Source organism: Anastrepha ludens, chromosome 3, assembly GCF_028408465.1.
Source record: "Anastrepha ludens isolate Willacy chromosome 3, idAnaLude1.1, whole genome shotgun sequence".
In the NCBI taxonomy this organism is placed as follows: domain Eukaryota; kingdom Metazoa; phylum Arthropoda; class Insecta; order Diptera; family Tephritidae; genus Anastrepha; species Anastrepha ludens.
The window spans coordinates 1,976,036-2,002,684 of NC_071499.1; the positions used below are offsets into that span (position 1 = coordinate 1,976,036).

At 37.7% G+C, this 26,649-nt stretch overlaps 1 protein-coding gene across 1 annotated transcript in view; it reads left to right on the forward strand.

Moving 5' to 3' along the window:
- Window positions 1–15,745: 15,745 nt before the first annotated feature.
- LOC128856811 (putative protein kinase C delta type homolog) overlaps window positions 15,746–26,649 on the forward strand; it is a 54,566-nt gene continuing 43,662 nt past the window's right edge. Inside the window, exon 1 of the mRNA XM_054092163.1 lies at window positions 15,746–15,857. The gene's annotated coding sequence lies outside the window, so the exon portion shown is untranslated. The remainder of the gene's footprint in view (window positions 15,858–26,649) is intronic.

The following is a 26,649-nucleotide window of genomic DNA, read 5'->3' on the forward strand; positions in this document are numbered from 1 at the left end:
TTTTCTTACACAGCCCGTTCAGCATAATGCATCCACTCTTAACTTTAAAAATCAAGGAAAGTTTGTGCCTATTTAAATCGTCCCTGATTTATGTCCTACATATATTATGATCTAAAAGCTTATAGGTATATCCCATCAGTATTGTTCATTGCACGTTGCCAAATTTTTTCTTTGTCGGCTGTTTTATTTGCTATTGAACATTATTTCGCATTTAACATTCCTATTTCTTGTGTCATTTGCCATGTCACCCCATCTTAGATCTAAGTATTTCCTATTTTGTTGAGTTCTCTAACCCAGAAATGTTTCGTTTTAAAACCGCTTTTTACAGAATATGAGACCACATTTCGTTCTTGTATTTGAATAATGCCTTACCGGGTTTGATTGAAAAGCAATGAGCCTTCCCGCGCGGAGCGTCTGCCAAGCGATCAACCGAATCAGCTGGTGGGGGAAATCGATCGTTGGACCTTCCCCTTCCACTAGAAACCGGTCCCAGTTCGCTGGCAACAGCGGTGCAGTCAACATCGCTCCGCGCGTGAAAGCTGTTTTAAAAGTATGTTAGTATTTTGCAGTGGCGAAAATGCAGCGATCGTTGGAGCAACGTTACTCGATCAAATTTTGCGTAAAGCTAAACAGTTTGTACCTCCAGGCAGCACTGTAAACGCGGCATTTTACAAAGAAGTGCTCCTTCGGCTGAAAAACCGCGTCGCCCGGATTTTGTCCGACCTCGTCAACAATTGGACCCTTCATAACGACAATGCGCCGGCGCACACCGCCTCCCTCTGCACCTCTGCATTGGCCAAGATGGGGGTTCAAAAGGTTTAATAAAACTGCTTAAAAAAAATAAGGCTCATTACTTTTCAATCAAACCCTGTATGTATATATTTCAAGTGCAGTGAGAGAGTAGACCATTTTTCTAATACAGTGTCAAGATGAATAGCGTAAGAGGATGCGCAGTGAGGAAATTTGAAAATTTATATGCATATATGTAATTTATTTGCATCTTCAAATAATCCATTCCCCACACCTGAGCAACATAGCTTTGACTGGCTCGTCCAACAGCATGGAATATCTTCAACTTAACGCTTTTATCTATTTTCTTTTTCCCAAAAAACTATTCTACTGCGTTGTTTTATTTTCGAGATGTTTTTAAAGGGTATTTTTGGTGTAAATTTACGATTATTATATCTTTTCCCATGTGCTGCTATTTTTCTTCTTTTCCTCACTTCCCCCCTTGTCTTCAAATCATTACCGCCGATTTTGCAATATTCAGCTCCATATTCCATTTTTTGCAATGCCTTCTAAGTATATATCGTCCGAAGTAAGCACTATTTCCTCCGCAAAAAGTAAAAGTCTTGCACTTTAATTATCATTTAAAAGGCCACCTGCTAATTCTTCGCGCTTCTAAGTTTAAATATTTTGTGTTACATCAGATGATCGTTACTACTCAGGAACCCAGACTTATGTTTTCAAACTCTTGCCGTTCGCTAAACTTAGTCCCGATGAAACGCAGTTGTTTTGTGACCGAACGTCAATATTTTGTATTTTTTGTCCGCCTTTGGAATAATTTACTCCTAAAAATTAAATTTACAAAAGAGAACTTGCGCTTTCGACATGAATTGCTTCGTTAGTTTGCCGAATATTGTTGAATATGGGCAAATAATTTCACATTCCTCAGTTCCACCTTTAATACCTTCTTCAATTACATCTACAACTTCAAATTGTTTACTACTAACTGTAATTTTAATTTGGAGTTTTTGTTAATTTTTTATAATCTACGATTTATGTATGAAAACTATTCTTAAGGTCAATCATTGCAAAAACAAACCTATCCTGTAACTTAAATAAAATCAAATTCAAAATAATAAATAAAAAATATATATCAATGCATAAATGGATAAATAATCTGGATAAATTCGGGAACTTTTTGAACTGCATATGTATAAATATTGCAGCTATTTGCAGCCAAACAATGTTTCGTAATTTGTTGTTGTTGTAGTTGATATTTTGTGTGCCAGTTTTTCAACAAGCAGTCACTGCCTGGTGCGCTATGGCCATCAGTGATATTCTGCTTTATTGTCCCGCGCTGAACGCCTCGCAACGAGGCTTACCTACAGAATACAGTTTGGAGCTTCTTGGGTGGTTAAGGAGTTAATAGTTTGGATATTTTTTGTGCGGTTGCTCACAGTGCTAGTCCACATTCGTTGGGGGCGGGGTTGAGCCAATGGGTTTTCCATTTAGAAATGTGTTAATGCAGTTACTTAAACATATTTCCATGTGCGTATGCGTATGAATTCCACTTATACACGTCGTGATTGGGCAATTTATTTGGAACCTACGTGCGAATGAGTATCTGTCGTTGCGTCTGATGGCAGATTCACTATTTAAAAATGCCGAACTTGGTGCTGCGTCGCAACAAGTCCTGCATATTTTGATAATCCGTAGTAATTTTGTGTGCGCACAGGGGTGTGTGTGTGTCTAGAAAATGTAATTTGAAGACAACTTTTGCATATTTTCGATTAATTTATTTAAATAATTTCCTTAATTTACTTTATGTTTACAGTTATGTAAGCAAAGTGATCGTCTCAGTTCAAAGGCAAACGCGACAATTTCAATAAATTAACATTAAACTTACACTACAGTGACTTTAACAACTTTATGTTGAATTCCCCCCGCCCACTCATTTTCGATTCCAATTTTCCACAATAATTCACCAGCAGATTTTCAAAGGTCTTAAACTCATTCATGCGGCGCACAAAAAGTCCACAACAACACACCCAGTCAAAGCAAGCATCCTTCAGTTGGGTTTTGATAGTCTCAATTTCATTTCGAATGCATACAACAACAACTCAAATAGCAACAACAACAACATTAAGCAATTTGGCGTTATTGCTTGCACAAAAAGATAAAATATGCTCAAATAAATATAAACAAATTAAGGCGCAATTTAGATATGCCTGCACTTCAAAGAAACTGCCAACACACCAACAACACCGACAACATAAATAACACATCAACACATGCACAACTGCGCAACAGCTGCAGCTATACCCACCTACATATGTGTGTGTGTATGTGCATAAATGCATCCTTCTTCGGCAGCCTCTTGCCGACATCGGCTTGTGTGGCAAGTGTTCAAGAAAAAGACACCCGTTCGCAGGCTACAACAAGCGTTCAATTCAAACAGCTGTCGCTGCTCGCTCCCAGTCCTCTCCTATCCTCAGCATTTTGCCCTCTCTACGCAACTAATAAACTTCCAAATGCAAATACTCGAATTGCGGATGTGTGCAACAAAAACGGAAAACATATTTTCTGCAATCATTATGCACAATCCGAGCAGACAACGGAGCGCACACAAACGTTCAGATACGTACACGTGCATTGGGGCGTGTACATAAAAAGGCAAAATTCACACCTTGAGCATTTGCAATCGTTCCCAAAGGATATGAAACTACAACTGCCGCTTTGCCCACTCGCCCGTCTAGCGCTCACTCTCCTCGTCTCAACTGTTTCTCGTCGTTGGCTTGCTTTTTTAGGCAACCGTATGTAACCCTTGCCAACAGAGTGTAAGCAGATATGCAAATTTAATGAACAATAACAAAAGCAACAACAATGTCTTCGATTCACTGGAAATTCGAATATAAATACTTATGGGCTCGCCCATATAGATGCTACATCGTGCATATGTGTGTGTATGTGTGTAAATGTTTTGGCAAAAAATAACATTGGCAATTGCCAAAGGAATATCCAATCACAAGTTTAAGTTTAAATAAAATTCTCAAATAGCAAAACACCCTCCCCCAAGGCACTTGTAGCATATCATGTCGTTGGCTTGGCTTCACGGAGGAGGCTTTCACTAATTGTTGTGCTAATAAATGCAGTGCAATGTAATTTCATGTTTTTTCCTATGTGTGCAATGTGTGTGTGAGACTTAGTCTTCTTCTTCCTTACGTGCTTATTTACATATGTATGTATGTATAAAATAATTATTTTTCATTTGACTACACAATGGGAATTTTAAATTATTTTTATTTATTCATAAACTGAGCTGTCGGGGCCACAAAGTGTGCATTTTACTTTCCGCAATTCGTCGGTAGTTGGTGCCTGGTGGCTGGTGCGGGGGCGAATAGTGGAAGCTGTAATCGAGTCCATGACTAAGCCTTCATTAGTGGCAACAGGATTTTCCTTATCACTATGCCACTGAAATTTATTCATTGTAAATTTTGTGCCAACTTGCACAAAGTGCGCCCTTTCCCCCGCTTGCTGCATCTGCAGCCGGCTCACAACGTTTGCCAGCTGCCGTTTGTATGCAAACATAAACATTGCTTTGGCTCACATACACACATATAAATATTCGTGGTGCGAAAAGTCAAAGTTCGGAGCAATTTGCTGAAAACAAATTGTAGAGAATCAACAACTGCCAACTTAACAGGGTGCCTTTTAGGCGAGTGGATGAACAACGTAGGCCTAAAGTAAAGGATGTTTTAAGGAAATAGTTATGCGACATTTATTTTAAAAGTGGGACAAATCGATCTTACTTCCTTAGCAGAAAAATTAGCCAAAATATTTGTAAAAAAACACGGCAAAATGAGCTCAAATCCTTAGAAGAAAATTTGGATAAAACGTTTGTAAAAAATTTTACGTTCTAAAGGGTGGTTAAGTTTTAAGGGCCGGTATTGATTTTAAATAAAATACAATTTTTTTTGGAAGTTATTATCATTTCTCTTTATTATGATAATACTGGTATGGCTCAATTACGTATGGAATAAAATATCCGCCAAATCGCCGCCGCGGCTCAATGATGCCGGCGGCCCATAAACCGCACCAGACAGTCACTCTTTGTGGGTGTATTGGTTTTTCGGCTCCACTGAGGTGAAAATGTGCCTCATCACTGAAAATGATTTTCTTTGATATGCATTTTGATTTAAACGCCCGTTTTCATAATAAGCCTGAATAACTTTAACGTGTTGCTCGATTATTTATCTTTCCATGGTTCAAATTAAGTTAGTCTGAAATTGAAAAATGTCAAATGAAATGCAGAAAAAAACTTGACATTTAGCCACCCTTACAACTCCCTTTACAATAACACTACCCCATAGAGTTGACGGTGATCCGCGTTTCCCGGCTATTTAAATGGCCTTTTCTAAATTACATTTTTGTGCAAACTTTTACAAGGCGAAATTAGTCATCCTTTTTGTTTTTGGAAAACTTGTCTAATAAATAAAAAAAATATTTTGAGTGAAGGAGATCTTTATTTTGACCTTTGCGCGCTCCTTTCCTTGACTGATTTAATACAGACTGTAGGCACCCTAAGAGTGATTGTTGAGCAGTCGGTGGAGTATCTTTGTTTCATCGATTTCGAGAAGGCGTTCAACATTTCAAGGTATCATCCAATCTAGATTTCTCTCACATTGAAAGGAGTGTCCGAGAAAACAAGAAATAATAATCAGCCTTGTAAAGGGTTTATCCATGGGCACTTGCTGCCGTGTTAATCGTGAAAATGTTTTAAGTACCAGTATTGAAGTACAAACCGGGATCAGAAAGGGTTGTGTGATTACGCCGCTGTTCAACTATTCAACTTAGTCTTGACCCAAGCTATGCGACAAGCTTGCGCGGCGAATAGAGGCACAGACATCTAGAAGACTTGAACAATTCGAATGATATATGCCTAAAGACGCAAAAATACTCGCATATATATTCAAAGTTGCAGTACTTTTGCAGCTCAAACAGGGCTAAAAATCAATATTGCCAAAACAGAATGCAAGCTGATCGACGGCACCTCCTTAGAATTAGTACGTGAATTCTGCTATCTCGGCAGTATAATCACAAAAAATGGGGGATCAGCAGCAGATATTTACAATCAAATATCAAAAGGACGTTCTGCGTTTGCTATGCTGCTTAAAGTCTGGAGATCAGTGCACATTTCCAAACGTGCGAAGTTGCGGTTCTTCGACGCAAACGTAAAATCGGTGATCCTATATGGTTGTGGGGCGTGGAACCTGAGCACGTAGGATTTGCCAACGTTGCAAATCTTTTTTAATCGCTTTCTATGCAAAATCATGCCGATATTCTGGCCTAAAACCATAAGTGTTGCTGGCCTTTGGGCTATAACTAGACAAATACGCCTCAGACGCGGGCTACCAGCCAACACCTGGAGGCGACAGGTGGATGCAGACGCGCAGAAAACAGGCTATTCGTGACGACAAATACAATGCCTAGCTGCAAATAAATCAAATAATAATCTGTTTGCTGAGGCCCTATGTGCAACTTATTAGGTTTGCTTAAAGTGCACTGGGCCGCAGTCAGATTTTATTGATGAAAAATTCAATAAAATGGTAATTCTCAAAATTCAAACTGTTTCCCTATTAAAATATCTGCTTATTATTAGTTCAATGTTGAGTTATACTTCACTGCCAGATTTTGTATTATCGCTCAATGCATGGGCGCTTTGAAATATTTATGGCCCACTGAAGGTATTAGTTGTTCTAAGGGAAATGGGCATCCATCCCTTATAAAGTCAGTCGTTATAAAAATTTTCTTTTGAATTGATCAAATTATATGCATAGATGTTTTTAAATAATAACCTTAAATTTCTCATATAAGATCATATATTAGTTGATACCCCCAATAAGCTACCAACAACATGCGCGTACACACACAAACAAGTCTCCTCACGTGAAAGCTACAACACAATCCGAAAAACTGGTGGAAAAAAAGTACTACGACAGTTTTCAATGTGGTGAACAAAAGGTTTGAATAAAATGTTAATGAAAAATTAAAAAATTAATAGCTTAAAAATCAAGTCACATTGACTTAATATATATAAATTGATTGGCCACATAAAACAAAAAAGTTAAGTTAACTACCTATTATTTACTTTATTTGTATTCCCATTCATATGAAAATTATTTCGTATTTATTTGGTATTCTACAGTTTGCGGGGATACCACAACAGGGCGGTTTCTTTAGTGTTCTTGCTTCATAGATATCCGCCCACGATTGACTAATCGAATACTTTTCCATCGAACGGGAGACAATAATTGTGTTAGTTGGAACAAAATGTGGTCCAAAAATATGCTCGGGAAAGTGAATGTAAATATACATTTTAGGCTAAAGCAGTCTAATAAATATCAAGTTAGTCCTGCCATTTAAAAAAAATATTTTGATGCCATCCTGATTCTATACCCTGTATATTCACTGTTGCTAGCCTTGCCATGGCGTCTTCTGATTACCATATTAATTACATATCGACCACATATGGGTTTGTCTGTCCACACTATATATGCACACATTATGACACAAAGTTCAATACATTCACATGCATATTCGCTTAAATATGTAAATATTTTATGTCAACCGCTACACAAGTATGTGACTTTATGTTTCCCTATCAAAAAGCAGAGGTAGAAACACCAGAGGCATCTGCCTCGAATTATGCAAATTTTCAAACTGCCAACACTCACAAATGCCAAAATGCCAAATGCCATTGCAGATTGGCTGCGCTTACATAAGCGGTCGGTAGAAGCTTGCCAGCATTCTATAGGCTATACATTACAATACAATGATTACCAACACATTTGCACATTTACGTATACCAGTTCAGATTTAACGGAGCGACGTTTGTCATGAAGCAAATATTGCAGCTTGCTTCGACTGCCAAATGAAGGCGTTGGCAAAAGGTGATCTGCACAATGGCGAATCATCAGTGCGACTGATAATTACCGCTATTTGATGTAATTGAGCCATTAACTGGCTCCGTAACAATGACAAACGAAGCCAAATGCATATCCTTAACCACATTAAGCTCGCCAAAAATCCCGAGATTCGAAAATCAGCCAAACTGCGCTATTTCTTACAGAAATTTACGTACTTGACTTTCGGTTTTTGGCCCTGACGAGTACCTGAAGTCCATTCGCTTGACTTCTATATGTTTCTGAGTGTTAAAAAATGTGCACATCGGAGTTTTTTGAGAGCTTGAGAAGTTAAAATGATAATACAAAATAGAAACATTGTTGGATTGAATTTTTTTTTTGTTTTCTTATTTACAATCTGATAGATCCTTTCACGGCATTTAGTTTTTGAACATTTGACGACTTCGAGTTACACGGTCCATTCAATCAGTCCAATATTTGACTACCTTTTCCAATAAATCTGGCCTTATGACGTGAATGGTGGCTTCAATATTCCAATACATTAATTGTCAAGTTGCGGCGTCTTGCTGGAACTAAATGTCTTAAATGTTTAGCTGATTAATTTTTGGAAAAAAGAATTCAGTCAGCATGGCTCAATAGGGCACACCATTCACCATGACGTCAGCTCTTGCCACATTTTGAAATAAAAAAGGACTGAAGATGCCGCCAACGTGTAAACCGCACGTAAAATGGACGAAGTGATCTATGAATGTCGCGAACAAATGTTTTTTTTTTATTAACAGCTGTAAAGCATTTTTTGTTGTTAAACGATTCATCAGGACTTGACAAACTTTACTGAACAGAAATGTCAACACAGTTTGGCTTTCGCTACCATGAAATCATAGTTAAATGTAGATATTTCTCTCTTCGCTAAAAAACACCCGATGTTCTCTCCGATTGCATTAAAAGACAGCACGAAACCTCAGCAACAGAAATCCAAGTAGAATTTTTATCAGCGTACTTTTACCCAAAAAAAAAAACATCAGCGACAGGATAATTATAAAGCAATTTGAATCTTTCACATACTCTCAGACTGTCAACATCCCTGCAATAACTGAATAGCCGCCGAAGCACTGCAGTTAAGGGGCAATTCCCTAAACTGTCGGTGTGTCTGTGCGTCTTCTGTGCCTGTGCTGTAGGAAATGCGTAGGTATCTCAATCACTACTCCACTCAAGCACTAATGGCTTGAGAGCTACTTGGTTGAAATGCAGAGTCGACAGCTTTCAAGTATCAGCGAGCAATTAAACAACAAATAATGCACATCCAACAAGTGGCGAGACGAATATGTATGTAGAGAGGAACAAAATGGTTTACATTTTTAATAATTTAGTTGCCAATAGCGGTATTGAGAGCATATACATTATTGTGGTAGTGCGTGACAACAACGGCCGAGATCGCGTTTGGGATTACTCTGCTGCAGAATCAATCAGTTGAGCACAGGTACTAAAATCGAGGGATGAGATCTTTGAATCGGAAAAAAATCTATGAGAACGAAACCGTGATCTTATTCGAGCCACTACTACTGTCATGGTCGGTGAATCTTCAACCGGCCAAGTAATGTAAGTTATTTACTTTTCTTTATTTTTTTGCGATTGCATTTGAATTTGTAAATTTAATAATTTGATTCAAATACAATTTATCAAAGAAATTTACATTTACTGAATTCAAAGTATGTTACATCATCTTCCAACACTATTTGACATCTTTGTGGTAAAAGATGAAAAATAACTTTGCTAGTAACTTTCCGCTGTCGTTATATTTTCGGAATGTGGAGCAAGAAAATGCTGCCTTTGTGCTGATACAATTTTGACAAAAGCTCAACTCATATCGTCATAAAAACGCTGTAAATAATATCCCTCACACAATATTCTGAGTAGTGTAATAATCTTTTTTAAAGATAAATCTGAGTGTTTTCAATTTTCGAAATTTCGCTTATATGCAAACGATTTAAAAGTATTAAAAGTCTTTCCAGCTCGTTTAAGCTCCAGTGGAACTCAATAACAATAAGGCTTGGTGTTATAAAAATCGCCTTTACCAAAAATTTTAGTAAAGGTTTTCAGATTTCATTTTCTAAGTCTAAACAGCTATTTCATCATAAGAATAAAAAACTAAAACAAATAAATAAATAAAATTATATCTAAGTTAGATATCGGGTTTTCAGTATCGGTTACCAATTTAAAAAAGACATAATTATTATTGGCATGTTCAGAAAACAACAAAATTTTCCTAAAACGAAAAAAAAAATAAGATGAAGATATGATTGATGTATTATGCATCTGTTTCTGAACTTAAATCGTCAGAGGAGGATCTTGTAATTGATGCAAAGAGCTCCATGATACTAATATATTATCTGATTTTTTCATTTTCAACAATGTATTGCTTAATAAAATATTTACATCGGAACCCACTAATGCTTTGTTTCTTTGTTTTAAGTTCATGCGAGTTGACACTAATAGGTCCGACGATAAAAGCAACTGAGTCATAAAATCTTTCTTAGTATGTTTCAAATATGAGAAAGCTGAGCAGAAACGTCAATATTTGCATAAAAAGCCTAAATATATTTAAAAGCTAAAATATATTCCTAATGTTAGACAGAGGAATAAGCAAATCATGTGCCAAATTTCATCTAAATCCGTTCAACCGTTACGGAGTGAAAAGAGATGGTGTAGGTTTTCACTTCATCAAATTTCAATTCACCCTGTACCGCTAAACGGAGTCCTAGGTTAGGTTAGAATAAGTTAAATGGGTGCCCTAGTTTAGGGCACACTTGGACAAATATTCAAAAAATTCGTCCGTTGTGATGCCATACAGGGGAGAGGAGAAAGGAGAAGGAGCCTTGGCTGATTTAGGTTCGTAATTAGCCGCAACAAGCTACTGATGAACTTCCCCAAATTTGTGATATTTAGACCCGCTATATCCGCAGGCGTAACGAAAAAATGAGAGCTCAGATGTCTAAATATTTGCCGGACGAGAGCAAAGCAGCTGAGAAGAAGGTGTTGAGATGATTTCACCTCGTCCTCAAGACAGCTTCTGCAGAACGGACTTGAGGCAATCCCAAGTGTCACGGCATGAACACCTAACGGAAAATGTCCGGTAAGGATATCCACCAAATTCGAGAGCTGGGGCTTTGTTAGCCTTAGGAGTTCTCTCGGGTTCCCTCCACAAACATCGAGCCCAAGACCCTAATTGCCGCTTGGCTATCGGAGTAAATATTTACTTCCTTAACGGTAATTACCGAGGTGAGCAACCAATCCACTACTTCCTTAATTGCGGATATCTCAGCTTGGAAAACACTACAGTGATCCGGAAGCCTGAATTTGAGTTTGATGGGAAGCTCCTTACAGACTACTTCCCCACCAACCCATCCGTCCAACTTCGCGGCATCCGTGAACATGTTTGCCATGCCTTGCCGCCAAATGCTACACCCGAGCAGGGAATATGAGTGGAAAAAGGTCCGCTCGGACCTAGCGTGGGTGTACAGTGATCCAGCACAACTCAAAATTTTTAAGAATGCTAGAGTGCCCGTAACTTAAGTCTAGCTTATGACCCGAAAACCTTAGTCTGATTGCGGCGCGTGCAGCGGTAGTTTTCCCCACGTCCATGTCCACGGGTGCCACATTCAGCATAGCGTTAAGCGCTAAAGTAGGAGGGGTATGGAGCGCCCCACTGATTCCAATGAGGGCAGACCCTTGTACCCTCTCCAGCTTCTTAACTGAGACCATCCTTTTTAGCGAGTTCCACCAGACAAGGACTCCGTACAGCAAGTTTGGTTTTATAATCATGTTATAAAGCCAAAAAGTGACTTTAGGCGAGAGGCCCCATCTTTTGCCGATAGCGCCCCGCAACCTTATAAGGCGACTGTTGCCTTCCTAATTCTCTTCTCAATGTTTAGCTTCCACGTAAGACCTCTGTCAGGGATAAGTCCCAAGTACTTCACCTTGTCAGAGAGCACCAATGGAGCGCCCGCTATTGAGGGGAGAAACACTCTAGGTATTTTGTATTTCTTCGTAAATAACACCAGCTTCGTCTTTAGAGGATTTATTGAAAGGACGCAATTTGTGGACCAATTCATAACTAGATTCAGATAACCCTGCATCAATACGGAGTCCTAACTTACAGAAATAAAACTTTGTTGCACACCTTTGGCTAAGTTCTTTAATTCGACACCTCATTTTTGAAAATCGAACAATCAATGAAGGTCTGATGGCATACACAAAAACTGCTTTCGCCTATTATAAATATCGATAAGCTACAACAAATACCAAAAAAAAGGCTAAGTTAATATTTGCTTTTTTATAAAAGTACAGAAGTACACCTTCTTAAGGATAAAAACGTATTTTTAACAAATTTTTTACCACAACTTTTATATGTCAAGCGTAGAAGTGAAATGGTGTACACAAATCACTTGTGATTTTAGGGGGTGTATAAGCCTTGCGGTATATTCTATCACAAAATAGGTAAGAAACTTTTCCTAATTGAAGCTTTTGCTTTCAAATTATGTCAAAAAGTCTAAGTTCTAAGACTGTCAATTTTTGTATTTTTATCAACGTTTGGAGCATCGTGGGCTAATTTAAACTATTCAAGTTAATTAACAGGCATCTAGAATTATAAGAATATGAGAGATGTTGAAGGATAAAGCGAACAAAGGTCTTTTGAACACTCTGAAGCCGTTGCAACTGCCTATGACTGGCAATCCCAATTTAAAATTTTAAAGTGTAAGGACCTGTAAATTCAGTGCTAAGAAGACAAATGAAGGCAAGTGAGGCATAGGGCTTTGCTATAACATAGTTAAAATAACTATGGAAAAGAAATTCAATAGCGCTTCACATTTAGTTCCATACGCAAAGGTCTTCGGCTATTGTGCCTACGTTGCCTACGCTTATCTCTTAAAATATTTTACTAAAATTGTGGGAAAGCCACAGTTTGTCATTTCTTATATCATCTTCAGTCAAACCCACTCATTTATTCACTTTCGCACCATAAAAAACGAGCAAGCGAAAATTGTTGAATATGTGTCTTGATAAATATACGCATGTAGGTATATATACTCGTATGTGTGTATGTGTATATGGACTGCAATATGTACACGTATAAACGATGCCATTGACGCCAGATTTTTAATAAGTGTACTAAATAACAAAGGAATTAAAATTCTTGGTGACTCATTCGAGCAAAAACGTCTAAAAACAGACAGAATATTTCCACGCGCTGTAGTTCTGTTTGTTTTTTGAACGATTGTTGCTATGTTTTGATTTATTCAAAGAATGATTTATTTTTGAACGCGGTAAAAGGAGAATAAACTAACGCAATAAAAAAATAAATATACAAATAAATAACTTTCCAATCGCTTAGAAAAGGTGAGTGGATAGACAATTAGATTTGAAGCGGTTGATGGATGGAGTGGAAAGAATGCTGATTGGGTGATCCATTTGTTTGTATGTATCACAATTGGACCAATAAGTGCTCTATTCATATTCTGACCGATTAAGGCCACAACTTACTCCTCATGTCAACACTCGTAGATAAAATAAATGCACGAGATTAGTTTATGAATTTAAAAGTCAATACCAAATCTATACTTTTCACTACCATATATCGGGTGTTTTTTGAAAGCTGAGAATTCAAAATGATAATACAAAAGAAAAATATTGTTGCAATGCATTTTTTGTTTATTATAATATAATCTGATAGATAATTTCATGGCATTTATTTTTTGATTCTAATATCCGGCGTATGTCCCCCGCAGCTATGAGTTATACGGTTCATTCAATCAGCCCAATTTTTGACTACTTTTTCCTATAAAACTAGCCGTATGGCATCAATGGTGGCTTGAATATTGCAATAAATTGATTGTGAAGTGCGCTGTATGGCAAATTGTTCCATTTGGAAAAATTTGAAATGAAAATTCAGCCAACATAACTCGATAGCTCTCGCCATTCACCGTTACGCCAGCTCTTTTCTGATTTCGAAAAAAATAAGAACCGATGATGCCGCCAACCAACGTAGCCGCTGGATCTTAATTTGCTGCACTGTGTCTATGTCTATTCCATCTCCTGCGATACTCGCCGTTAATAACGCGCAAAGATCCAAAAATCTTTCGCAGGATTCTTCTCTCAAACACTCCAGAGGACGCCTCATTGAATGATGTCGTCGTCCAAGCTTCTGCGCCATACGTTAGGACGGGCATGATGAGAGCCTTGTAGAGTGTAAGGTTTGTTCGTCGAGAGAGGACTATACTACTCAATTGCCTACTTAGTCCATAGTAGCACTTGTTGGCAAGAGATTGGATTTCAAGACTGGCATTATAATCAATACCATCGGCATACGCCAAACCCTACTGCACAGATATATCGACACAGTTCACCATTCAATATCAATGGTTCTCATATAGCTAAAAAAAAACACACGATATTGCTTGCTCAAAAAGAAAATAAGACACTTCCGGTTCCACTTGGCGCGATACAGATTAATCATCTCATTGATTATTCAGTTAAGTCAAAACAATTCCAACACGCACATACAGCCGCCACCCCCTACTTACTGAGAAGCGTTTCTCCACCACTAGCAATATTCTTTGATCTGCTTGCCTGTGTACGGAAGAAAGAAAGGGTCGCATAATCAACGTGAAGGAATGTACATTTTTGGAACACCACAGCACAAGGGCAATGGCGGCGTGAAAAGGCAATAAATCAGGCCAATAAAAAATGCGCGTAAACAAACTAAGTCAATGAATCTTATAAAGCAACAAAATTAAGAAATGAATTTTTTATAAAGCCAAAAGCATCAAAAATACGCACTCATTAAATATTTTATAGCATGTTGTTGGGCCGCTTCTTCTGCCGCTGAGCACAAGTACATTAATGTGTGGGAGTCGTTGTTGATGCTGTCAGCAGCATATCAACACATAGGTAAGTCCAACAACAAAGGCAGACGCAGCTCGACATTGACGAGCTTTCATCGGTGGCATGCAAATGGGAAGAAATCCCCTCACTAATTTAGTAGTCTTGCTGGCGTCAAAGTGCGGCACGACACTAACTACACACACAAGGTTAGTGCTTTCCAATGTATTCACACACCTACACACCTACATATCCTCAACACCAAGGTGATGAAGTGCTCGGGACCACACATTTGCCCTTTAATTTGAAGCAAATGGTGTTGCACGTATAGAATATATTTGAATATCCAGAGGAAAGTAGCGGATCACCAAGAAGTGACGAACTTGGATTAACACTTGACTGTCATGAACCTTCCGGCAATTTGTCAAATACTTAAATTCCTTTCCACACAGCTGAATGAGAGTGGTTTACATTTTCACATTTTATAGAGACAAAAATGGTACCCATAATGAATTTTTCTACTGTTGGCAATTCCTTGAGAACCCTTCTTTTTCTGATTATTCTCAATACGGGAGCTAAGATAGATAGCCATTTAGCACCATTTTAATATTTATAACATTCATTCCACATACTTACAAATTTTACGAATCAGCAGTTCCTCGCCCAACGCCATCAGTTCAAACTTAGCACTTTGACTTTTCTGCGGAAGATCGCCCTGTATACTTTTTCCTCTCCATAGGTACTTACACACTCGCCTATTCTATAACTCACCGAGAATTTAAAAATGATCATCAGCGCATGTCGGGCGAATGAATTGGGCGAACAGCTTCAGAAGCCATCTTCGTGTGCTCGCGTTTAAACGTCCGGAGAAAAGCGGAAAATCGTGAACAAAAATTCATTCGGGCAGTGAGACTTATACAGAAACGCGGATGTTGCTGTTATTATTGTAGCAGAAAAAAGCCAAAGCGAAAGTCTAAAGAAAATCGACTGAAAGAAAAAAGAAACTCGCAACGTCATGGTCAGCAGGGGCTGACTGAACCTATCCAAAGTGTATTGTATCTGAAAGCAAAGCGAGTAGTGCAACGTTTTTGAAAGTGAATTTTATATGTAAATAATTAATGGATAAAATATAAAATATAAACAAATTAAAATAAATATGAAATATGTATACGATTTCAAAGAAAAAGTGAAGGTTCAAACGCTCTATAGTTGCGATTGCACTCATTTGATAACTATTTGACAGTTGATCACCAGTGAGGAGCAAAATGCAATCAAGTCATCGATGATGGCAGAACCAAATCCCGGATGCGTTTAACAGTACTTTGACGGGTCAGTTCATAATGTCACCTGCCTGTTTTTCTGAGCGTCTATGTATGTATGTATGAATATAGCACTATATGTACGAATTCATGAGATTTTGTGTTCATTTGGAATATGTATGTACATATACTGGTACATGCATGGACGTCGGCTAGATGACGTCACGCCGAACACAGGCCAACAAGCGTTCGCACAAGCCCACACACGTCCATAGCCAAGTACTCCGCATGCACACGGACGCACGTGTGCTGTTTATTCTGGAAGCGAATTTTTGAGGAATTTTGTTTATATTCGCGCTACTCCAACAACTACAAAGTTACAGATCACAACAATAATCGAACTGAAGTAGTGGTGAAAAAATGTGAACAGCGAATCAGTGGGCGACGTTGGAATGATGCTCGAAATAGAAATTCATAGGTTTTAAAATTAACATTTGAGCTGACTCGTCACTTCAGGTGCCAGTAATTGAGAAAATTCCTCGATGTGGTTATCTGCTTGAAGAAACTAAAAAGCTACCATCAATCAATTCTATCAGCCCAATATTCCAAAATGTATGAAAACAACAACAAAAAAAGAAAAGTAGTTAATGAAATATCTCACTTGCAATTATTTAACAATAATACAATACAATACAACTACACCAATAAGAATAATAAGTAAAGTCCATAAATTCTCAGCCGGCGGAAACCCTGGTGATGGCAGTGGACGATCTGTATGAAGCCTATTCCCCAGATGACAGTAATTTATTGCAGTCGTAAAACCTGTACAAAATTAAATTCGCTAACCAAAATATTTAATAAAAAATCATAGCGTTGTATTAAAGCCAAAAAACCCCACACAAGAATGCGTCTGTTCGCAAGCAGAGTGCGGGTGATTGCGCGTCCATTCAATGTAAAATTACAAAGCGCGAAAATAATTTTTTATCACTTACTCTCCTTCTCTCTCTTTCTCTCTCCTTAACTTTGCTTCACTCGTGAGAACTTATTCCGAATGAATTCCGACTGAGAGCGAGCGAAGGCATGAGCAGCTGGTGGTTGGTTGGTTGACGGTGCGTGCGTGCGTGTGTCGCTCCCCGCCCAAGTTGTTATTCCATGAACATATCCACTAAATAAACAAAGACACAAAAACTACAAAATTTACGCGATCTGTATTTTCCAGCGCAAATTGTTTACGCTAAATTAGTAATTATGCTTTTTTGCCAACATTATAAAAAATCCGAAAGTACACAAAAATAAGTGAGTGCAAAAGTACAAAGCCTTTTCTTCCTGTGTCCAAAGTGCTTACACAAACATACATGCACACAAGTGTTTATGTGAACATCTGTGCGACGAGTTAGGTGTTTACAGCTTTGCGCTGAGTTGTGATATTTGAATACCCATATACGACGAGTTCTTTAAATATTATGCTGCTGATCTCCCTGATGGCATGGCGTATACGGAACCAAAAAATGTATTGAGGTTCACTGTGTTTGTAAGTGACGGATATTGTAATCGAGTGGTGTGTGCGTAATTACCATGCAGTTGGTTGCGAGCTCGAAGCCCATTCCTAGCAATAATTTTTTTTTCTTTAACATCAAAAATGTCTAACGGAATCGACGAAACCAAAAATGGACATAATTAGCTGCTGGAGTATCGCCACCATAAACACCATTCACAATTTCGGCGGCCTGGCTTGCATTGTTGCCTTTGTCAAGAAAAACTGTAAAATGTACCGAATTTTCCCTTTGTTGACTTCCATTGTTAACACCCTGCAACTCACAACTGAAGGCAATAAACAGGAACCAGGAAAAGAGTTTTTCTAGTGTGAAATGTCACCTTCACAACGAGCATGAACTTTAAACTAATTTTATACTAGGCATGATTTTTCTCTCTTTAAAGCCATAAGATATACTTATTTATGAAGAGAAAGTGGGTTTGGAACTAGGTGAGTTGACGAAGACTTAGTATTTTTCGTAAAGGAATAAAAGATTCTGCAATAAATAAAATTTTCTTTAAAAACAGCTCAATAATAGATATAATTATCTCCCTAACTAACGTCACAAAATATCTCGGAATGCATCTTGATAGCAAACTCTCAGGGAAAATGCATATTTTCACCAAACGGAAGGCTTTAAAAATAAAACGTAGAGATCTAAATTACTACATCGAAATTCCCATGTTGAAAGTGAGCTATCTTGAAACCCTCTCGCGAAACGAAAATGGCATTCAACTTTGGGGCACAACAGCTAAATCCAACATCGAAATATTCAAAGATTCCAGTCGAAAACCCTCAGAATGATCTCAAACGCCCCTTATTATATCACAAATGCACAAATTCATCATGATCTCTAAGTAGCCACAATATTTGGAGAAATAAGAAAATATGCAACATCGCACAATACACGACTACAACCGTACTCAAACACCCCTTGTCAGAGGAATAATTACCAATCCCGTAACCTTCACCAGACTCAGGAGAAAGAAAGAGGGAGAGACCCGAGAGAGAATGAGAGAGAGAAAGAATATGTATCAAAATTTACAAAAAACGGAGAAGGGTCGACCGGTGTAGGTAAACGCCGGACACAAACCGTGGCAACAACGCGCACTACTTCGAGCATTTATCACCCGCACAAACGCACGATTCTAGGACCGCAGCAACGGCAAAAACTACCGCAAAGGCAATACCAATAAATCCGACGCCGGAATGGATAACACTTTATAGTGCGCACAAGCACTAGCCAGGAAACGGAAATAAGTGCCTAAAAGTAGGCACCCATAAAAAAAACGCCAAAAAACATTGGGACCAAAAAACGCCCTACACTGTAGGCAAAAGTAGGCACCAAAAATATATTTCCTACAAGTTTGCACCAACAAACAAGCGCCAAAAAGTAGTCAGTGTTATTTCTCACTAGAAATTAACAACCACAAGGAAAAACTCAGGAAAAATAGGCTAAAGTGTATCTAAGATATATATAAGGTATAGCTCTCTCTCTCCTTTTCCTCTACGTTATATCTTTTCCCCCTCTCGCGTAACGAAAATGCCCAAAACGTTGCATGGCCTTGAAATTTTATTCTCCAATCTCGCTCGACCATCGACGCCTAAGAAGTTTCACTTAAAAAAAAACAAAAAATTGCAATAATTTATATAATTATTTTTAATAAGTGAATTAAAGAAAACACGAATCATAAATGAATATTAAAATACTTCAATTTATATTGATTTGCACAAAAGTATCTTCAATGGAAAATATGCTTTAAATTGTCATTCTAGATCAGTGGTGCGCATGTGTTGAAAGGTTGAAAAGCTCATCACTACACCCAAAAAAATAATCAAGCACTACTGTGCTGAAAAGTAGACAAAAAATTTTAATTTGCTTTTGCATTAATAAAAAATTAATAAATTTTTCATAAAAACAAGTATTTTCTCTTAAGTTCCAAAACGAAATTACTATTTTTGTTGTGCTTCTTTGCAATGTTCTCGGATGTAAAATATTGCGTTGGTAAAAAAGGATCAATAAGGAAGAATACCTCACATAACTAACTACTCGTTCCAGTTACTACCGAGAAACTAACTTTATCGAGACATATGCAAAAGTGTTTGCTCTCTTGTACTCTACGTATAATCGTAGAATAGAGTTGCCGCTTTCTGCAGTACGTCGAGTTATGGTGGGCCGCGATGAAGGTATGGAACCAAAAATTTCGAAAAATGCTCTACTTTTATCGCCAAAGCATTGCAAAATCTCTTTGCACAACTCTTTAAACATATTCCGTCATCAAATGGTCTGCATTGTTGTGCAAGCGCCAAAGCAACAACAAAGCTGGTTTTTCATTGAGAATAGTCGCTTAAACAGCCAAAACAGCGCACGCATTAATTTAAGCACCCTTACCATAGATAATTAGATGCGAAACTTTTTTCCTCGGGAGAACGCTGTCAAAATGTGCATTTTCTATAGCATTCGTCAGTAATACCTCACCGGAAGAAACTTTGAATTGGTACTTTTTAAGCAAAAATTGGGAATTTTCAATGTCCGCACCACCATTGATGTTGGCATTTAGTGCGCGGCTCCCCAGTGCGCTTCTATCACCCGTAACAACAAAAATAAGCACAATCAGCATAAAAAACTAGAAAAACATTCAAAAATACAGATTTGAATGAAGTTATCCACAATTGAAACAGGGGAGTAATAAAAACGAAATACATAATTATAAGGAAATACAGAAAATATTGCACTTTTGGAATATAAAATAAGAATAGCCCACTTTTTATTTTATAAACAGAAACAAATTTGTAAAACAGCAAATCGAATAACTTAAAGCAAAAACAATTAAGAAATTTTTTATAACTTAAAAATAGTTAACAAAAGTATTTCTGTAAAATATCGCGAACTAAGAAGATCACAACTCAATTCAATTCAATTATCCACGCTTTTAAAGCAAAGTACTCCAGTCCCTCGATTTGCACGGTACTCGAATTACACGATTTCGCTTTTAGGCGGTTTTTACTACAAATTACAACAAAAAATTTGTTTTCCATCCTATTCTGAAAATTTTACATTATGCCATTTATGAGTATCATATTGATGATACTTTTAAAAATTCGTTCAAAGCTTCCAAACGCACCCTTTTCCAAAACGTCAGTCGCAAATTCTAAAGTGGCGGCATTGAGAGTGATGAAAAAAAAGAAGATACTTCAAAGCCTTTTATTCTGATTGAATTCTAATAACAGGTGAAGTTAGTTTTAAATATCTCTTCTTTATAGTGCTTCAAGTTTATTAGAGCCCTATAACTCAAGAAAAAATAAACCCAAGGAAAGGAAAACAATCAGTTCGGAAATAAATGACTTGTTAGTGACTCGGATAGAAAGAAAAGCAGAATTCTAGCTTCACAAAGCAGCCAAAGAAGAAGAGTAAAGGCTGATTTTGATTTCTGTTTTTTAAGTTATAGTTGTTATGAGGGTTATTTATGTTTGAGTAAATTTTTTACTTTTTTATTTGAAAGGAATATTGTAACAGTTTTCAATAGAATTACATAAATGCAAAATGTATTCAGCAAAGCTTGGCAGTGCTCTCTTAGGAACCTTACTATGTGTAATGCATATAGATATGTACACATCTTCTTCTTCTTAATTGGCGCGATAACCGCTTACGCGATTTTGGCCGAGTTTAACAAAACGCGCCAGTCGTTTCTTTCTCGTGCTAACCGGCGCCAGTTGGACACACCAAGTGAAGCCAAGTCCTTCTCCACCTGATCTTTCCAATGCAAAGGAGGCTTTCCTCTTCCTCTGCTACCACCGCATCGAATACTTTCAGAGCCATTGCTGATTAGGCCAGCCAACTTAGCTCATATTCCTTTTAGTGTGTTAGAATTTTTTGTGAGCTTTAATTTAATTGAAAAACAAATTCAATAAAATTCATCCCAAGGCTCTGTGAGAAAATATTTAGACGGCTGCGGGGCGTAAAATTTCAATAAAAGTTTCAACAAACACATTAATTCGAGGCATTCGACTACTCTCTCTGTACTCTTTATTTAATGTTCCCTGCTTAAATTAGACGCCGCAATTAAAAATTGAACATCTGCAGTAGAAAGGCCACAGTAAATAAATAAGCAAATATTTAACAAAAAATTAAAACATTTACATAAATTACAGGCCACTAGAAGGCATGCGTTTTAATGAAAGGGGCAGGGTATTTGACTCACTGGAGTCAACACCGAATGAAAAAACGCTACTTATATATTTATTCATTCGTGCTTGAGTGTGAACTATCAAAATTTGTGTTGGCTAATAATAATTATAAGAAAAACCCTGGACAGAAGTAATTGCTTTGTTTAGACAGATACTTCTGAATTTCTATTCCGTAGTAAATCTCACCAAACGCACCACGAATCTTCGGACTTTCATGTACGTATGGTCTATCTACATACATAGAGTTTGTCAAGAAAATGTTTTGATATACTGAAATATTCGAGTCATTTGCACTTAAACTAAAACCATCGATTCTTATTGAATTTGCAGAGCCTTTAAATATTACTTCATCAGCTTGCATACTCGTAGGTGCCAGTTCTTCGTAATGGTAAGCTTTTTGAATCCACCAAAGCAAGCAAAAACAAACAAAAATAAAACGAATGCTTTTCTCAACTGTGGAGAAAGTGTTTTTACACACATTTGTATCTATTTTCGGCATCGTTTGCTAAAATGATTTTATTTGCCGTTATCTCACTGAGTTGTTACACACACTTTAGTTATCAATCTGTCACAATATGATCGCAAGAGTGATTTGTTGATCAAAATATCAAATTGTAAGTAAATTATGAAGAACGTAAAAATGTCTGGCAAACGGACATTGTTTGAGGTGACTCAATCGGTTTATTTTAATTATACAATAGGAAAAAGTGTGCAGCAGTTATCAGAAATGTTTTATTTAACCCGACAAACTATTTATGTCATAATAAATCGTGCAAAAAATTAAAGTATGTTGGAGCCAAAATCTGCAAGTGCAAAGCTACACAAAATATCTGACCGCGCCGAACTTATGTAGGTAAATATTTTGTTGAGAAAAGTAGCTGCAAACCCTCACATTTCATCAAGAAATCTTGCCAAGGAGATTATAAAGGAGTCTGGGGTCGAAGTTTCTCATGGAACAGGTCACCAAGAATTGCAGAAACAGAATTATACTTTACGAGTTGCTCGCAAGAATCCGTTGCTCTCTGCACAGCATATTGAAAAGCGGTTATCTTGCGTTAGAACGCACTTAGCTCAACCAAGTAGCTACTGTGACGATGTGATATTCTGAGGTGAGACCAAAATCATGCGGAATTACAACGATGGACCCAATAGAGTATGGAAGCAGCCATTAAAAGCACTGGAAAAGCGAAATATTATATCGACAGTGAAATTTGCCAAACTTTCAATCTTGGTGTGGAGATGCATACCCAGCAAGGGAATGGGTGATTTGGTGTTTATAAAAGATAAGATGGATGAACAATAATATTTCAATTTTCTGCAATGGCATTTGACAAACAGTGCAACAAAATTTAGTTTCGTTGTTGACGACAAATCCCAGTCGTAATTCTACCAGGGCAACGATCGACAACTTAAAGCTCATATGGCCAGAATGTGGCTTCTTTTTATTCCAGTAAAGTATTAGATACACCAGCCCAAAGCCTGGATATTAATCCATTAAAAATTTTGGGGGCATATTTAAAGAAAAAAATTGCAAAAAACAATCAAAAGGTCGAACAGAGCTAAAAAATGTTATTTTTTGGAGGAATGGCGCAGGAAACCCAGGACTATAATGCTAAAAAATTGATTCATGTTATGGGGAGCAGACTAAAAGGTTTTACGTCTACGCTACAAAATACTGATTCATATTTAGTTTTTTTAAACATATAACCTAAATCAATGAACTGAAAATGTAAACGACCGCTATTAGAAAAACATTTTTCTTCCGTTTGGTGTTTCACCGAGATTCGAACCTGCGTTCTCTCTGAATTCCAAATGGTAGTCACGTACCAACCCATTCGGCTACGGCGGCCGAGTTGAAGATTAGCTTCTTGTTATTCTTTGCCTTGACAGTTTTAAAAGTTCACTGTCAAAATGAATGAACTCTGGTTTAAGATTTTACACAAAATACCATTCCATAATTTCAATGTTTTTGCCACAAAACGAACACTTCTATACAACGAATCACTACGGCATTCAAGTCACGAAAATTCTTGGCCAAAACAACCTATTGACATCCATCGGAGTAAAGAAGGTAGTTTTCTGGAATATATTGAGCAACAAGCATAAAATAAGGGATTATTATTTTAGTACCTGCATAGTAACTCGAATTAAGTGGACAAAGAAATATGATAGTTGTGTTGATGTTATTCGTTTTTTGACTAATCAGAAGAGGTGTGACAGGAATTCTGCATTAGGAACCAGCAACTCCAACTCTTTCAAAAATGTTACACACATATTATTAATATAGATACCTACTAACAGCAGGCAAATTTTCCTTTAGTAAAGGGTATTTCAAAGTGACGCCTAGTTGTCAGTAGTGAATAACTCACAGACGGTACCTTTTTATGTCATCTTTGACATTTATCGAGTAGGCAGATATACAATTTTACACGATAGAGCACCGCGTTAAAATTATTGAAATTTATTATGGAAATGGTCGATCCTTAAGAGCAACAATCATCGGAATAAGTCCACAATTCAAGAGTTGGCGAGAAACTGGTTCTGTCAATGAGAGAAAAAAGTAGACCACTGCTATACCAGACTGGGGTTTTTTAAAAAGTAAAATCTATGTGAATAAGCAAACAATTATCCCAGAGCCAGAAACACAAAATTTGGATCGTGATTGTTGAACTCAATGCGATAATTTGTGAGCGAGTCCTGAAAAATTGTAATTCGTATGACATCCTGTAGACGGTTTTATACGATATTTAATTGAGTGAGTTATGACCAGCACTGACCAGTGGCATCTGATAGTTTTAAAAGTCTTTCCTCAAAAGGCAATAGCAAACCTTGCTGTGAATTTCTGTCATGAAAAAGCTTCTGATAAAGGTAGGAGCTGGTATTCGGAGGCGGCTTTAAACTAAAGCCCCTCTATTATTAGAATAACACCAAAATATATGGCGAAAATTGGTGCAAAATCTTGTACTTTCCAGGGTATATCCAGTGGTCTATTAATACTATCTGCTAAATATAACTAATACAACTTAATTCAAGAAATTAACTCCTTTTCTTTTGTAAGGTTTCTTGCTGAGAATCATCTGAAGACTCATTTGCTAAACGACTTTTTCTACTTTAAGAACCAAATGATGAACAAATTGTTTTATTTGCCATCCGGCCGAGTCAACAAGCCTCTCTCATTGACAGACAAATTGTCGATCATTCAACAAAAATTCTATTTTTGTCGTCTTGCTAAAAAATTAATTTCGTATTTCTGTGTATTTTTAATTGTCGTCACTGTTGTATTGTTTTCTGTTTCTGCGCTTAGCAGCTTATTGATATATATTTCACTTAATTGTGTACAATCGGGCGGCCAAAACAAAAAACATATAAACATTTTCCCATTCACCATTCGCGAGTTTGTGCTTATAGAACTTTTTTAAATAAGTGGAGAAAAAGTAAAATTTCTAGAAAAAACGTTTCGTTTTCAAAAGGGTGTGCTTATGAGCAAGAACTTGTTCGGTATCTCCAGGACCAAAACAATATGGAATATATCCTGGCATACCACTTAAATCAGAATATCATGGTGCATCCTTTTAGGACAATGCGCCTTGAATATGGACATTTTGACAATCTGAGCCCGATGGCTTTCAAAAATTGATTTAAAAATACACACTCGTAAATTACCAACAAAAGTTCTTTGCGAACTACATACGTAATTAATCACCGCCTCCGGAGGGCAAATGGTTTTTTATGAGGAGCTTTTTCAGTGCCATTGCCTATCGAAGGGCGGCCGCTATTTCAAGTTAGTTTGTCAAGTAATATAGTTAGGAATGTAAGAATAAACGTGACTTGGGGGTCAAAATTCCGAACTTACGTGGGCGTGGCATTTATGTTTTTTTTTTTGTCGGGGCAGACTAGCAAGTGCAGACAAAATTAAATCCATTGCACTGCACTCGGGTTCCCTTTTTAATTTTCTTTGAATCTACTCGACCTTCGAAGAGCTCTGAGTAGATCTTGTGGTGCCAAGGAGCCAAGGAGGTCACTTCTTAACACATCAGTGCCAAAGACCTCAAGCCTGATTCGAGCGAAGGCGGGGCAGACGCCCAGTAAGTGGTCCGCCGTCTCATCCTCCTCTCCACATGCTGGGCAGAGTGCACTGTCTGAGATGCCCACCTTTTCCACGTACTTTGCCCATAGAAAGTGGCCCGTCATCAGTCCAACCAGCCTCCTACATGGTCGGACATGACAGGTAACATCAGTTTTGTCAGCCGGTTTTGTCGTGGTCGGTCCTGCAGCCATCCGTGAAAATGCGAAAACAGTGTCTGCCGGGCTCATTTTCTGAGTTTGACCACAGTTGAGCCTCTGGCAGCACCACATTGTATCTCTTCTCAAGCACGACTCAGGAAGGCATGGAGTCAAGGGGCATGGCAAGGACCGTTGGATCGAAGTCCATGCCTACTCTGTCGTCCAGTGCCGTACAGGGGCCGTACCAATTCGCATGGTGTTTCAGTCTGCAGATGGCCTTCAAGGCCTCTCCTTGGATGAAAACATCAAGTGGTGGTAGACTAATCAGAGCATCTAATGCTGGGCCTGAAGTAGTCGGAAAAGCTCCGGTGCAGCAGATGACCACAGTGCGTTGTAGTCCCGATAAGGTCCTCCTGACTCCCGCGAGAGAGAGTCTTCTCATCCAGACCACTGATACATACGTGATAATAGGTCTTGTCATAGCCGTGTAGATCCATAGGACCTTGCTAGGAGGAAGACCCCACGTTTTTCCAAAAACCCCCTTACACTGCCAGAAGGCTGTCAGTGCTTGGATGTCTTTGTTTCAACGTGTGACTTCCAAAGAAATTTACTATCGAGGATTACTCCAAGATATTTAATTTCCTTGGATAGCTGGATTGTGACTCCTTTTAGCCTAGGCAGAACGAGTCCATCAAGCTTCCTCCTTCTGGTGAAGAGGGCAATACCAGTCTTGGTGGGATTTGCCGATAGCCCATTCGCACGCTCAAAGTTTGTTTTTAGTCAACGTCAACTAATAGAGATATAAAACCCCGAATTTTTTTATTAATTTTATTATATTAAAATTAAAAATTGTTACATTAAAAATTTTAATGCTTTTAAAGAAACTTAGGCCTTTTATTTTTGCGTTTGTAAGCAT